The sequence below is a fragment of the Artibeus jamaicensis genome, unplaced genomic scaffold (assembly GCF_021234435.1).
Source record: "Artibeus jamaicensis isolate MK-2021 breed Jamaican fruit bat unplaced genomic scaffold, CSHL_Jam_final contig_886, whole genome shotgun sequence".
NCBI lineage: Eukaryota > Metazoa > Chordata > Mammalia > Chiroptera > Phyllostomidae > Artibeus > Artibeus jamaicensis.
In genome coordinates, this window is record NW_026522002.1 from 3,477,847 (window position 1) to 3,493,921 (window position 16,075).

The following is a 16,075-nucleotide window of genomic DNA, read 5'->3' on the forward strand; positions in this document are numbered from 1 at the left end:
TAATCTGGTTCATAAATTGCAGATGGTGGAACCATGCTAAATGAATATCCTCATTGCTCAGAAAATTAATTCTTTTGACAGAATCATTCACTTAAAATGAATATTTAACTTTATATATTAAGAGGTTTGAATGAAGTATCAATGCCTTCATTTTCATATACTGCCTCCCTCAATAATTTCATAGTTCATTTCCCTTTTATTGAAGTTACGGATATTTGAACCATATTTATAAGTTCTCCTTGCCAAATATTTTCCTTTCATTCATTCTCTATTATTTTTTCTTTTTGGTGAGGTGTTTCTGGTTCACCTAAATTTGCTATCAGGTAAAAATGGTCATAGTCAATGCACATAACTTTAACAACTGATCAAAGGCTTATAAATATGGGATTAAGAGCAGGACCTAGAATTAAGAGTGGGGACTTATAATAAGAGGATTTAAGTCCAGGAATATGTCTTGTCTGCTCTGTGATCTTGCACAATTTGCTAAACCTCTGTATGAACCTCACTGCTTCATGGAGATAATAATGGATGTTAGAAACAATGAGTAAAGATATGTATATACACACACGGCATATGTGTGTGTGTGTGTATGGCTTAATTATTTTTAAGATGATAATTCATTGCGAATTCTAAGAAAAATGACCTTGTGTGTATTTAAATCTTCCTATTCAAAGCTCTCACACCAATGATGCTCACAAAATGGAAAAAATGGAATCAGTTTATTTTTTTAAGGTCTTCCATGTTCAAATCAGCTCTTTTAAATTGTCTTTCACTTACCTAGGCCTACTGATTTTGTTTGGTTTTGGTGTTGCCTCTGACTACTCTATGTTTCTTTCTGCCCTTCCCTTCTGCTTGTGCCTTTCTCCTAGACTATAATAACTTCTCTGCTCCTCATGTGTATCAGAATTCCTCTTGTCTCTGAAGGTCCATCTCAAATCACACCTTCTCTGAGACTATATTAATTGTAGAAGTCATAATTCTGGAACCATAAATTTAGTATTTCTATGTTATTTATCTTTTTTCCAGTTTCTGTTAATAGAAGCAAATTGGAGGTGTGTGGAGACAGAAACAGACAGCCTAAATTTGGGTAAAAGATAGCAGATAGGTTTGAATTGTATAAGGTGAGATTAACCACAGTTCACCAGGTGCCTGGGAGTTATTTACCTTCAAGTGTGTCTTAGCAATTTATAGCAGGAGTGAAGCCTTAAAGAAAGACTGGGGGAAATGAGGATCACCTAGATTCTTACCAACTTTTAACCTTTGTTTCTTGTGTAATTAATACCTGAATAACTCACAGGGGTCAGCAAACATGTTCTGTAAAAGGCCCCAAATTAAAGATTTTCAGCCATACTTTCTATTTGGCAACTACTCAGCTCTGGAGAGGTATCCCTCCTGCACCTTTAACTCCAGTATAGTTCTGATATATCATAGGTATTCAATAAAGATGTATTATTCATTAAGAGTGAAGATTATTTGTGGCATAACACATCTTATTTATAATATAGATGTTAATTCATGCTGATACCTGGAACGTTTTCCTCCCATGCCATATGTGTGTTGACATTTACTATTTTGAGATTGACAGTTTTACTTCCTAATTCTGTTCTCTTTACTACATATTCTGAATGTTTAATTAGTTAAAATAATATAATTCTTTTTATTTGAGTCTCGTAAAATTGCTTTGGCTGATTTTAATTTCTAAAGACTGAAAAATAAATAAACATTCTTTTATTAATTTTTAAAAAGGGAACAAAAGACCATTAACTTATGTAACTAAGTTACAACTAACTGCAAATGACTGATACTTGCAGCCTGTAATTTTGATGATGTGAATGACACCATAAGAAGTTCTTAGTTCCAGGGTTGGGAAGCAGTAATTGATATTGTCTGTCATGCTAGGTGAAGAAGGTAGTGATGATAACATTCAGATGGCATATCTGACATTCTTTATCCAAATAATACAAAAAAGTTCTATCTGTAACTATTTATATTTATATTATGTGAAGGTGTGCTTATTTTTGAAAGATAGCAAATTATTAACAGGGGTGTTCTGGATGGCACAATGATGAGATTTACTTTTTTATTTTGGCTTTTATAGATTTTCCAAATGACCTACAAAAAAAGATGGTGCTTTAGGGATTTTTGCTTCTAGTAGTATGGTAGACTAGATACCCAGAAGGGCTCTTATGCTACAATCCAGCCAAGATCCAAGATGAAAATAAATCTAGTGCACTTTCAATGCATTGTTGGGCTCTCAATAAAATTAGGGAAATAAAATAATTAAACTATCCGGTGTCCCCTGGGCCATAGAAGTCCTAGAAATAAAATGTCAACACCAGTGCTGGATGGAACAAGGAGGCTTAACTGTGGGTGGCTACGTGTATATGGAGGCTAAACCTTGGATTCCTGCATTAAGCTGAAAACTTGAAAAGTGCTAAAGCAGTCCAACATTAAAACTACTAATCCTCTCTAGGTGAACGAATCTCAGATGTGTGTCATTGGTATTCCTACAGGTCAAGTTCAACAAAATTTGGGCTCACAATAGAAGGGAAATCACCAAACACAAAATGAAATAAGGTACTATGAGTGAGATTCAGCACACACAGTGAAGGTTTAAACCTATATCTGAAGATTATAAATGATGGACTTATCAGACATAGACTATAAAATACTGATATAATATAGATTTAAATAAATAAAAAGTAGAATAAATACGAATAAGGAAAGAAAAATTACCAAAAGCGTGATTAACCAAATTGAATTTTTAGAAATAAGAAATGTAACTGTTGAAAGTTAAACTTAATGAGTGGATTATATTTATAATATATTGGACACTGTTGAAGTGAGAATGGTGAAACTAAAGGACAAATCCAAAGAAACCACTCAAATATAGTGTAGTGAGACAGATGAAAAGTGCAAAAAACTGTTATATGGAGAAGAGAAGAAAAATGTCGAATATACTCTCAGTGTAAGTTCCAGAAAAACAGACTAGAGATAATGGTGAAGAAGAGAAAATGTCTGAAACTTTTGTACATTTTATTAAGGATATGGGCTCACAAATATAAAAAGGACAACATATAAAATACAGATTAAAAAAGCTAGATAACTATAATGAAACTACAGAACATTGAACTCAAAAGAAACATTCTTAAAAGTTGCTTAAAAGGAAAAAAATTAGCAGAGGTCTGGGAAGCAACAATGGAAGCAAGAAGGTAAAATATTCAGTTAGAAGAGAAAATGATTGTTAAACTAAAGATTTACAATTTTAGTTTAACCGAGTGAAACTATCTTTTGAGGAAAAGGGCAGAATAAGAATACATTATTTTCTGTGTTAGTCTGTTTAAAATTATATTTCTTCTTTAAATAAAACTGGTGGCTTCATTTTAGTCTGGAGTTTTCTTTTTTTTAAATATTTTATTTATTTACTTGTAGAAAGAGGGGAAGGGAAGGAGAAAGAGTGGAAGAGAAACATCAATGTGGGTTGCCTATCATGTGTCCCCTACTGAGGGCCTGGCCTGCAACCCAGGGATGTGCCCTGACTGGGAATCAAACTGGTGACCCTTTGCTTCACAGGCCCATGCTCAATCTACTGAGCTACACCAGCCAGGGCTGGAGTTTTCTTTGTTCAAAGTTTTTATTTATGTATTCAATATTTATGAGTATATGACTTTCATTTCTTCTTGTATAACAACAAAATAGTTCTATTACTTTGAGAACTTAAAAAATTTCATTTAATGTTTTAAGTTATTAGCATATAGTAACTTTTAAAAATATTGTTTCCTTTTGGGATATATAGTGATGTTTCTTTCATTTCTGATATAATTTGTGTCTTTGCTCTTTTTGTTGTTCAAATTTATTGAGGCTTTACCAAGTTTTCTACATCTTCAGGCATGTTAATCCTCTCTATTTTATATTTCTTTTCTATTTCAGTTTATTTCTGCTCTTAGCACTATTCTTCTTTCTCTTGCTTTTACTTTAAGTTGCCATTTTTTTCTAATTCCTTGAGATTGCTGCTCTGGATGGGTTCTCTCTCTCTCTGATGATTCAGCATATATTGTGTAACTCAGGAATTTTCAAAGTCATTCCCTGGACTAACAACATTAGCATCATGAGCTTAGAAATGCAATTTCGTGGGCCTAGTCTTAATTCTGCTAAAATCAGAGTTCTGCTAAAAACACAAAGGAGCCCAATAATCTATAGTATTCTAATAAGTTTGCATTGAATAACAGAAAATTGTTCATAATAGCTAGTTAGATTAATAAGTAGACAGGTTCAAAATTAGGCTAAAAATGTAAATGCATGTGAAATAAGTCATTTTCTACTAGAGAAAAGTATTATTACAGAATAAATTACTTAATTAAATTTGGTTAAGAAGAAGAGAGGAAGATGGTGGTGAGGTAGGAGGGAGCAGATTCTACTTCCCCCTACACACAGGAGAAAAACCTAGCTGATCTACAGAGGAACAGAGCAAACAGCCAATAGTACCCCAGCATATATGAAGATAGGAGGCCAAAAATTGGAGAGGACATTGAAAAACCAGACAGTAAGGAGAGTGCTTCAGGACGATAAGGTCCAAGGGACCAGTGTGGGGACCAGGGCAGCTGCAGCTCCAGGCCTGGTGTCCGCCAGGTCTGCCACAGGGTTCTTGGGAGAAAGCTGGGTCAACTGCTCCCTCCCCAGCCTAACAAGGTTTGAGCAGCACTGGGAGAGATCTGGTTGCTTGAAGTGGCAAAGAGGGTAATAAGGACTAAGTAGCAAACACACAGGTGCTGTGAGCGCCCAGAGAGTCTGTGGATGTCAGCTGGGGAGAGTTGAGAGTTAGGCCTTGATGGTCCCTGACCCCAATAGTTTCCAGTCTGGTTGGAGAATTGGATTGTGCGAGAGGCCAGACTACTGTATGGAGAGGCAGGCTTGAGTAGGAGGAATTTCTCAAACAGAAAAAGTGAAAAAAGAGACACTGTTTGGGTAATTCTCCTGCAGTAGCAATTCTGGCCTCCTCCCCTCCCAGCCAGGTGGTGCTGCCACAGTGGCATGGAAGGCCCTACACACCCCAATGGCCCTGGGAAGGGTACACACCCAAACCTGAGAGACCAGAAGTGACCTGGCAGAACATGTGCACCAGCAACCCAGAGAGAGTGTGCTCTGTGGAAGGACTGGATCCCACACCCAAGGCCCTTGGGAGAGGCACCTCGACTAGCCCTAGGGAAAGTGTGTACTAGAGGCCGACTGAGTGCAAATCAGGAAGGATGAAAAGCAAAAGCAATCCCCTCTCAGCCTGCTGTAACCAGCAAGACTAGAAAAACCTATTTGGCCAGTTCAAAATCACCAATAGGCTTTTTATCTTTAAGTAATTCTTTCTTTCTTTATTTTTATTTTATCTCTCAATTCATTTTTTCTCTCTTTCCTTCTTTCTTATTTTATTCCTTCTTTTTTTCTTTCAAATTTTATCTCTTCTCCCTTCCCTCTTCTTCTTCTTTTTGTTAAATACCCACAATTCAGACCAAAAAACCTGAAACTGTAAAATACCAGAGTTGGACCCAAAAGGGCTCATCCCAACAGGTGAGACTGTGAGACAAATTTCACTTTGCCATTACAGAGAACCTGCAAGTTATTGTATATTTGTATTATTATTTTTCATTATTCTTACATCTTGTATTTTAATAGTATTTTTGTATTCCTCTCCTTTCTGTTTAGTCTTCTTTGCTTGGCTGGTTAAATTGTATCATTTGACAGCTTTCCCCTGTTCTCTCTTTCATCATGTATTGCTAATTTACTTTCCTTCACTTCATTTGTGTTCCATTAGCACACTGCTCAAGGTCCTATACTCCCTATCCTTGTTATCCAGATCATATAGATTCTGTTATATGATTGTTGCTCCATTATTATTGTAAATAACTGCTGTTCCATATGATTCTAATGCTACACAGCATGCCTCCTTGATCTTAGCTCACTTCACTGTTTCCTGAACTTTATTACTGTAATGGTTAACTCTATTCTCTCACACATTAAACCTATTTTCTATCCTTTATGCTCCCCTTACCTCAGAATCTGACCTCCCACAACCTCACTGCTTTCTATATCCAACTCACAATCCTTCCCTCCCCAACAAGAGTCTTATCATTTTTCCACCATTCCTAAAAAGTGTGTAATTGGGTGGAATATCATGGTTAACACTATATATAGCCAAAGGATCTCCTATCTCTTCTCTACTGGCTGCTACTGTAAATATCTACTGGCTGCTCTTCTCTACAGCTGCTACTGCTGTCTTAAACCATTTTGCCTTCACCCTCCAACTAATCACAAAAAAGAGTAGGTGGAAGCTGTGAACTGCATCTTCCACCTACAGGAAGAGGAAACCCAACAACAAAGGACCCACCAACAGATAACAACAGAAGCAGGTGGAGGAGGGCGTGGAAGCCACACTAACCACAATACAGGACCTATCTGGAAATACAACTAACTAAAAGAGAAATTACTCAGAACAAGCAACTAAATAAGAGCAAGATAGAATCCTCAAAAACTTGTACACATGGAAGAACCCCCTTCAACCCAACCTGCTTTCACCAGCACAACAAAATACAAACGGTGGTAGACATAGTGACCCTCAGTAAACCAGCTGGTGGGAACGACCCACCAAAGAGAGACCCAACAACAATAAAAACCAAAGACAGACACAGAGCCAACTTAAATGATGGCCCAAGACTAGTGAGCTCAGGACATGAAGGAAACTGCACCACTGAATCTCACAGGTCTGCTACCATAGAAGTTTATACCATAAACTCAGGGAGCCAGACCAGATCAATTTAAGAAGCCAAAGCTAACAAGAACAGTCTCACAAACAATGGAAAGACCAAAATACAATCCCCAAATGAAAGGAAAGAAGGAAGCCTCAGGAAGAATGCTAAATGAAATAGAAGCAACTCAACTATTACATATTGAGTTCAAAGCAATGCTTATCAGGAAGTTCAAAGAGCTAACAGTGAATTACCAGAAACTACAGGGAAACTACAATGAATTCACTGCAAACTATATCAACATGAAAAAGGAAATAAAACTATCAACAAGGGCCAATAGGAAATGAGGAATACAATTTCTGAACTGAAGAACACAGTAGAAGGAATAAAAAGCAGGATAGATGAAGCAGAAGATCGGATCAGTGAGCTGGAAGACAAAGTAGAAAAAGACACTGAGAAAGAGCAAGAAAAGGAAAAGAGGCTCAGATAAAAAAGAAGAGGGATTAAGGAAAATGCAGGACAATATGAAATGTAATAATATTCATGTAATAGGGATAAAAGAAGGAGGAGAAAAAGAGCAAGGGATAGAAAACCTATTTGAAAAAGTAATGATGGAAAACTTCCCTAATTTGGTGAGAGAAAAAGTCACACAAATCCAGGAAACACAGAGTCCCAATCAAGAGGAACCCAAAGAGGCCCACTTAAAGAAACATCATAATAAAAATGACAAAATTCTAAGACAAAGAGAGAATCTTAAAGACAGCAAGGGAGAAACAGGAAGTCACATACAAGGGAGCTCTGCTAAGACTAGCAGCTGACTTCTCAATGGAAATTCTATAAAACAGAAGGGAATGGTAAGAAATATTCCAAGTAATAAAAACAAAGGCCTACAACCAAGACTGCTTTATCTATCAAGGCTCTTAATTAAAATAGAAGGCCAAATAAGGAGCTTCACAGACAAAAAAAAGCCTCAAAGAATACACCCGCTCCAAACCAGCTCTGCAAGAAATGCTAAAGGGACTGCTTTAAGAACAGGAAGAAAAACACTGAGAGAGAGAGAAACACAGGTACAAAAATTGGCAATGAATTAGTACCTATCAATAATGACCTTAAACATAAATGGATTAAATCCTCCAATCAAAAGACATAGAATAGCTGAATGAATAAGAAAACATGACCCACACTTATGCTACCTACAAGAGACCCACCTCAGGACAAAAGACTTACATAGACTGATAGTGAAGGGTTAGAAACAAATATTCCAAGTAAATGGACAGGAAGAAAATCTGGGATAGCAATACTCATATGAGACAAAATAGACCTTTAAAAAAGCCATAAAAAGAGACCCAGAAGTTCACTTCACAATACTCAAGGGAACAATCCATCAGGAAGACATAAACTTTGTATATATATATATATGCACCCAACATAGGAGTACCCAGGTACATAAAGAAAATCTTGGAGGACTTTAAGAAAGATGTTGACAGCAATGCAATTATAGTAGGGGGTTTTAATACCCCACTGTCAAAAATGGACAGATCTTCCAAACAAAATATCAACACAGATTGTGGCATTGAACAATGCCCTAGATGAAATGAACTTAACTGATATATAGAAAGCCTTTCATCCCAAAGAAACAAAATACACACTCTTTTCAAATGCACATGGAACATTTCCAAAGATAGACCACATGGTAGGACACTAAACAAGCCTCAACAAATTCAAGAAAATTTAAATCATATCAAGCATTTTCTCTGGCCATGAAGAACTGAAACTAGAAACCAACCTCAAGAAAAAAACTCAAGAACACTCAACCTGATGGACATTGAATGGCATGCTATTAAACAATGTATTGGTCAAGAATGAGATTAGGGGAGAAATCAAGAAGTTTCTGGAAACAAATGAAAGTAAACTCACAACAATCCAAAACTTACAGGACACGGTGAAGGGAGTCCTGAGAGGAAAGTTCAGAGTGATACAGGCCTACCTAAAAAATAGAAAAAAGATAGCAACATTTCAAATAAACAACCTAACCCTATGTCTACAAATACTTGAGGAACAACAACCAAGACAGATCAGAGCAAGTGGCAGGAAGGAAGTAACCACAATCAGAACAGAATTAAGTAACATAGAGACTAAAAACACAATATTAAGGGTCAATAAATCCAGGAGGTGGTTCTTTGAAAAGATAAACAAAATCAACAAGCCTTTAGGGGACTCATTAAGAAAAGAAGAGAGAGAAAACAAATAAACAGAGGCAGAAATGAAAGAGGAGAAATTACAAGTGATACCACAGAAATACAAAGGAATGTAAGAAATCACTAAGAAAAATTGTATGCTAAGTGAAACCTAGGTGAAATGGACAAATTTCTAGAAAAATATGATCTTCCAAAACTTAATGAAGAAGAAGCAGAAAACCTAAACAGACCGATAACAGCAGATAAAATTGAAGTGGTAATCAAAAAGCTTCAAACACAAAAATATCCCTGGATCATACAGTTTTGCAGGAGAGTTTTACAAAGCATTTAAGGAAGCATTAATGCCTATCCTTCACAGATTGTTCTAAAAAATTAAAAAAGATGATTCACTCCCAATTCTTTTTATGAAGCCAGCATCATCCTATTCCCAAAACCAGAAAAAGACATAACAAAAAAAGAAAACTTCAAGACAATATTGCTGATGAACATACACGCTAAAATTCTCAACAAAATATTAGCAAACTGCATCCATCAATACATTAAGAATATCCTATATCATGATCAAGTGGGATTCATCCTAGGGATGCAAAGATGGTACAATGTTTGCAAATCAGTAAACATAATATGTCACATAAACAAAAGAGAAAAATCACATGATCATATCAATAGATCACATCAATCACATGTACCTTATTATCAATAGATAATAAGGTACAGCACCCATTTAAAACAAAAACACTTAGCAGAGTGGGAATAGAGGGAGCATTCCTCAACATAATAAAGGCCATATGTGAGAGACCTACAGCCAACATCATATTCAATGGGCAAAAACTTAAAGCTTTCAAACTAAGATCAAAAACAAGACAAGGATGCCAGCTTTCATCACTCCTATTCAACATAGCATTGGAAGTCCTTGCCACAGCAATCTGACAAGAAAAAAAATAAAAGGCGTCCAAATTGGAAAGGAGAAAATAAAACTGTCATTATTTGCATATGACATGACAGTGTACACAGAAAATTCTATAGACTTGGCCAAAAAACTACTCAACCTAATAAATGAATTTGGCAAAACAGTGAAATACAAATTCAATAATCAGAAATCAAAGTCATTTTTGACTTTGTATACCTACAATGAAATATCAGAAACAGAAATCAGGAAAAAATTCCATTTGATATACAAGAAAAATAAAGTACCTAGGAATAAACCTAACCAATGACATAAAAGACCTCAACTCAGAAAACTATACAACACTGAAGAAAAAATTAAGAAAGACAGAAACAAATAGAAGCATGTACCATGTTCATGGATTGGAAGAATTAACATAATCAAAATGTCCACACTACCAAAAGCAATTTATAGATTCAATGCAATCCCTGCTAAAGTACCAATGACATATTTCACAGATATAAAAGAAACATTTCAGAAATTTATATGGAACCATAAATGACCCCGAATAGCTGCAGCAATTTTGAGAAAGAAGAACAAATAAGGAGGGACCACAATACCTGATACCAAACTGTATTACAAGGCCACTGTAATCAAAATAGCCTGATACTGTCATAAGACCAATGGAACAGAACAGAGAGCCCAGAGATAAACCCCAGTCTCTACAGTCAATTAATACTTGATAAAGGGGTCAGCAGCATAAAATAGTGTAAAAATAACCTCTTCAAAAAATGGTGTTGGGACAGGTGGGCAGCTACATGCAAAATAATGAAACTTGATCACCAACTGATACCATACACAAAAGTAAATTCAAGATAGATAAAAGACTTAAATATAAGTCATAACACCATAAAAGTCCTAGAGGAAAACATTGGCAGGGAAATCTTAGACATTCCACACTGCAACATGTTCACTGATATGTCCCTTAAAGGAACATAAAGGAAAGAATAAACAAATGGGACCTCATCAAATTAAAGTCTTCTGTATGGCTAAAGAAAACAGCATTAAAATGAAAAAAGAACCAATTGTATGGGAAAACATATTTGCAAATGATACTTCAGTCAAGGGTTTGATGTCCAGAATATATAAAGAACTCACATGACTCCACTCCAGGAAGACAAACAACCTAATTAAAAAATGGCCAAAGGACTTGAACAGACACTTCTCCAAGGAGGACATACAGAGGATCCAGAGACACATGAAAAGATGCTCAGTATAGCTAGCTATCAGAGAGATGAAAATTAAAAACACAATGAGATATCACCTCACACCGTTCAGAATGGCCATCATAAACAAAGCAACAAACAAGTGTTGGAGTGGTTGTGGAGAAAAGGAGACCCTAGTGCACTGTTGTGGGATTGCAGGCTAGTACAACCACTGTGGAAAACAGTATGGAATTTCCTGAGAAAACTGAAAATGGATCTGTCTTTTGACCTAGCAATTCCACTGGTAGGATTCTATCCTAAGAACCCTGAAACATCAATCTAAAAGAACCTATCCAACCCAATGTTCATAGCAGCACAATTTACAAGAGCCAAGTGCTGGAAGCAACCTAAGTGCCCATGAGTAATGAGTAGATCAAAAAACAATGGTACATTTACACAATAGAATACTACACAGCAGAGAGAAAGAAGGAGCTCCTACCATTTGTAACAGCATGGATGGAATTGGAGAGCATTGTGCTAAGTGAAATAAGCTGGGCAGTGAGTGACAAATACCATAGCATCTCACCTTTAACTTGTACATAATCAACAAAAGAAAAAAGAAAACACAATATATCCAGAAACTTTGAAATTAAAAACAATTTAACAATAGCTGGGGGGAGGGGACAGTGGGGGGAAGGGTTTTTAGGAACTAGTATAAAGGACACATGGACAAAAGCAAAGGTGAAGGGTGGAAACAAGGGAGAGAGGGAGGTTTGGTTGGGGTGGGGGGTGAGTGGTGGGGAAAAATGGAAACAATTGTAATCGAACAACAATAAAATAATTTTAAAAGAATTTAAGAGAGCTTAGAGAAACCTAATAAAGTCCTACATCTTCATTCATTCTTTCTTTTTTTTTAAATCCTCACCTGAGGATATGTTTTAACTTAGAGAGAGAGGGAGGAGGAGAGGAATAGAGAGAGGAAGAAAGGCAGAAACATTGATTAGTCGTTTCCTGATTGCCTCCTAAAAGGACGTGGAACCCATAACTTAGGTATGGTATGAGCTCTGACTGGGGATCAAACCTGCAACTTTCTGGTGCATAGGATGCTGTTTCAATCAACTGAGCTACCCAGCCAGGACAAAAAGGTCTACATTTTCAACTTCCATAAATATATTCTCAAAAAACAGTTTGACCTATATTCACTTAAATTTTTGGTGACTCAACATTGATCATTCAAAATGTTAAACACACAGTGATGTATATGATGTGGTTTCTACTTTTATGGATCTGATAGTCTAATGGAGGAGACAAATGTATCATCATAATAACTATACAGATTATAATAAACACATAGTCTAGTGGAGAAAGATCTACTTTACATTTAATCCAATAAGCTAAAGAAAGATTAGTTGATTGATTTGCTTACTCTAGACAAAGTATCATCATGCTACATGCCTACTCCACACAGTTTTCACTTCTAGAATGAATTTGCACAGTAGCAGATGACAAAATTAAGATGACTGAGGATTTGTAGAAGAGGTTTTGTTTTTAGCATTAACTAATACACAAACAACCTCACCTGCTCATTCCTCAATGGATATATAATATTTTATGTCAACTAGCTATGTACAATTTATCCATAATTCCCTGAATATTAAAAATTTATGAGGAGTGAAAGTAAATGACTCATTCTAAACTCCAGGACATGTAATAAGTCTTTCTAGTTTGGATTGATTAGGACACAGAAGTCATGTGTTTCCTCACCATTTTAAAAATGTGTTTTGGATAACAAAATTCATTCAAGGTGAAAGAAAATAAATAACTGAGAAGTCTTGGTATTTTATCCCAACTTTGCTTTACTAAACATTAATGAAATAGTATTGATTTTATGGGAATTACTTTGTTTAGCTCTATGTACAATAAATGAAAATATTTCTCACCTATTTTTGTATGTATGTGAACAAGAATAGGTACTGATAAAGACATCTCAGTTCATTGCAAATATAAACTGTGAAAATGTGCAAAATTAAACAATATTCTATGTAAGCAAAATTACTCTTTCTTATGTTATGACATAAGGAGAGAAAAAAATGTTTTGATTTAAAATCTGTCAGCTATCATGTAATTTAATATGTAGTGACATATACTGTTAAAAGGTACATATTAACATTAAAGACCCAAACTCCAATGATTAATATTATAGTGATGACAGGATGAGAGTGCCTAATTTTAATCCACTGTTTATCTATGTAGGGTGATTTATAAATCACTCGACATGTTTTAATAGTACACATAAAAAGATATCTTCTAATACTTGCTTTCAAGATCTGACATTTGCAGTTACAAATACAAAGAAATACCAAAGGATGCCTTCATTGGATATGTATACAAATAGCTAGTCACCCCATACACAGTTTATAAAAAGTGATCTATTAATAACAAAACTGCTCCAAAGACCTAAGGCCTCTTAATATTCTACTTTAATATCAAGGGGTTGACTTAAAATGAGGGCAGAAACACAAAGAGTGGACAACACATTGATTTGCCTGCCAAATATAGTTTTACCATCATAAATCTCAGGCTGACAACTGCACAAAGCTTTCTTCAGCCAAACACTTCCAAGTAAAGGCACTTATTCACTGATTGGCTGATAGTTGCCATGACAACCGATGCCACAATTAGACAAGTAAAATCCCATTTTCAAACATGCACACAATTCATTAATTCAGCAGGACTTTGTTGATGGTATATTATGAGAGAAATATTTAATACTATTCAGAGGCTGATATATTTGCCTCTTATCTAGGGTAAAATAAATTACAGGAAGTGAGGAAAACAACCATTTAATTAGACTAAAGTAAGTTTGACAAGCAGCTTAGTAAATTTACGTGTTTTTAATAATTTTGTAGGTGTCTTTTTCTGTAAACCCAAGGACTATTGCTTTAACCTTCAAGTTCTTTTCCTATGGCTCCTTTTAAAGAAGGTTGGAGAGAAGAGAAGTCTAATTTTCCACATTCTAGATAAGACGACAACAAATATTCCTTGGCACTTGAGAGGAAATAATTATACTCAATGTTGAATGGTATTTAAATTTAACAGATATTTATCTTTAGACACCAATGTTCAATGGTATTTAAATTTAACAGATATTTATCTTTGGGTCTTTAACATTAATATTTGCAAAAGGAGCCATTTACTTATCTTTTATCTATATAGAAACCATATTTACCAGAAATGTTTTCTAAGACAGACTGACAGTATAGATTCAGAATCTAAGTACTAGTAAAAGTAGTCTAATATGAGTAAAAATTGTGTATATCTTATCAAACTCCTGAAAACAAAATGCTGACATTTTTTTAAGTTCGCTTCTCCATACTGTGATCCAAAGGGTGTATGAAAGTGTCTTGAATGAGTTAAAATCTCATACATGTTTATGTGCTTCTGTTTATGTTTATAGGAACATATAGGGGAAGGTATGGATGTCAAATTATTAATATAGTTTACTTCTGAGATATGGACTATGGGAGAATGGGGAAATAATCTTTCCTTACATATTTTTATAACTGATTTAATCCAGTGAAGTTTAATTTTTAAGTACAAAATCTAATAAAATACTAAAAATTATTGTGATATTATTAAAACTCAGGGAATGAAAGTATTATGTTTATTATGATCTCATTTTATTCTATATGTACCATATATATCAGTGCACATCAGTGTGTATTATGCTTAAGTGTATAAAATTGAAAAAATAGACTAGAAGAATATACACTAAATCATTACTGTTGATTATGCCTGAATTGTGCAATTATTTCTTTATTTTCATCTTTTTACTTATTTCTATGGTTTGCCATGAGAATAATTTAATTATTTATTAATGAGTAATTGTCATAATCAATAAAAATTAGAGAATAAAACATTTGTTTCTTATATCCTATGTGTAATACTCATTGTTAGGAACCAATACTCATTGTTAGATGTGAAGAAGAAAGAGCTTCTGTCTTCAAGATCATTACAATTTAATGGAGGAATGTAAGTATAAAAAATTATAACACATGGTATAAAGAATATAAATGATGATTCTACAGCAGTTTGGAATAATCATCCTAAACCTTTTTAAGTATATAGATTTGCCATATTAATATTACCATTTTTGTAAAGCATAAGGACTATATTATTTGATCCATGTACAATCTGAATATTTCAAAAAATAACAACCAAAATTGAATTTGTTTAGGTAATAAGAGAACTAAGGCAATTTCAAAATCACTTAGCTCTTTCTTCCCAGTGAGGTGGCAGAGCGTGTTGGTTGTGGTGACCGTGCAGCCTTCCCAGCAGACACAGAGATGCAGATCTTTGCAAAGACCCTGACTGGCAAGGCCATCACCCCTGAAGTTGAGCCCAGTGACACCATTGAGAATGTCAAAGCTAAAATTCAAGATAAGGAGGGCAACCTACCTGACCAGAAGCAACTGATTTTTGCAGGCAAACAGCTGTAGGATGGCAGCACTCTCTCAGACTACAAAGTTCAGAAAGAGTCCACTCTGCACTTGGTGCTTCTTCTGTGTGGTGGCATCATCGAGTCTTCAGTCCTCCAGCTTGCCCATAAGTACAACTGCAACAAGATGATCTGCCGCCAAGTGTTATGCCCACCGGCACCACCACGCTGTCAACTACTGCACGAAGAAATGTGGCCACACCAACAACCTGCACCCCAAAGAGAAAGTTAAATAAGCCCACTCCATCACCTCCTCTGGCCTATAAGGTGGTCCTGCCTAATCCTTGTGACCCTGGGGCATCAATAAAGTTTCTCTTTCATTGACAGGGAAAAAAAAACACCCAAAAACACTTACAGTAGGACAACAATTTTAAAAAAATAACCCTGGTCAGTGTGGTTCAGTTGGTTGGGACCTGTCATGCGAAGCAAAAGGTTTGAGTCCCAATCATGGCATATATCTAGGTTTGCAATTCAGTCCCCAGTTGCGACACGTGGGAGGGGTGGGCAACCAATCAATGTTTCTCTCCCACATCAACGTTTCTCTCCCTCTTTTT

General features: G+C 35.5%; 1 pseudogene; it reads left to right on the forward strand.

The window, feature by feature from the left end:
* The first annotated feature begins 15,369 nt into the window (after window positions 1-15,369).
* Window positions 15,370-15,757, forward strand: LOC119045192 (ubiquitin-like; annotated as a pseudogene).
* The last annotated feature ends 318 nt before the right edge of the window (window positions 15,758-16,075 follow it).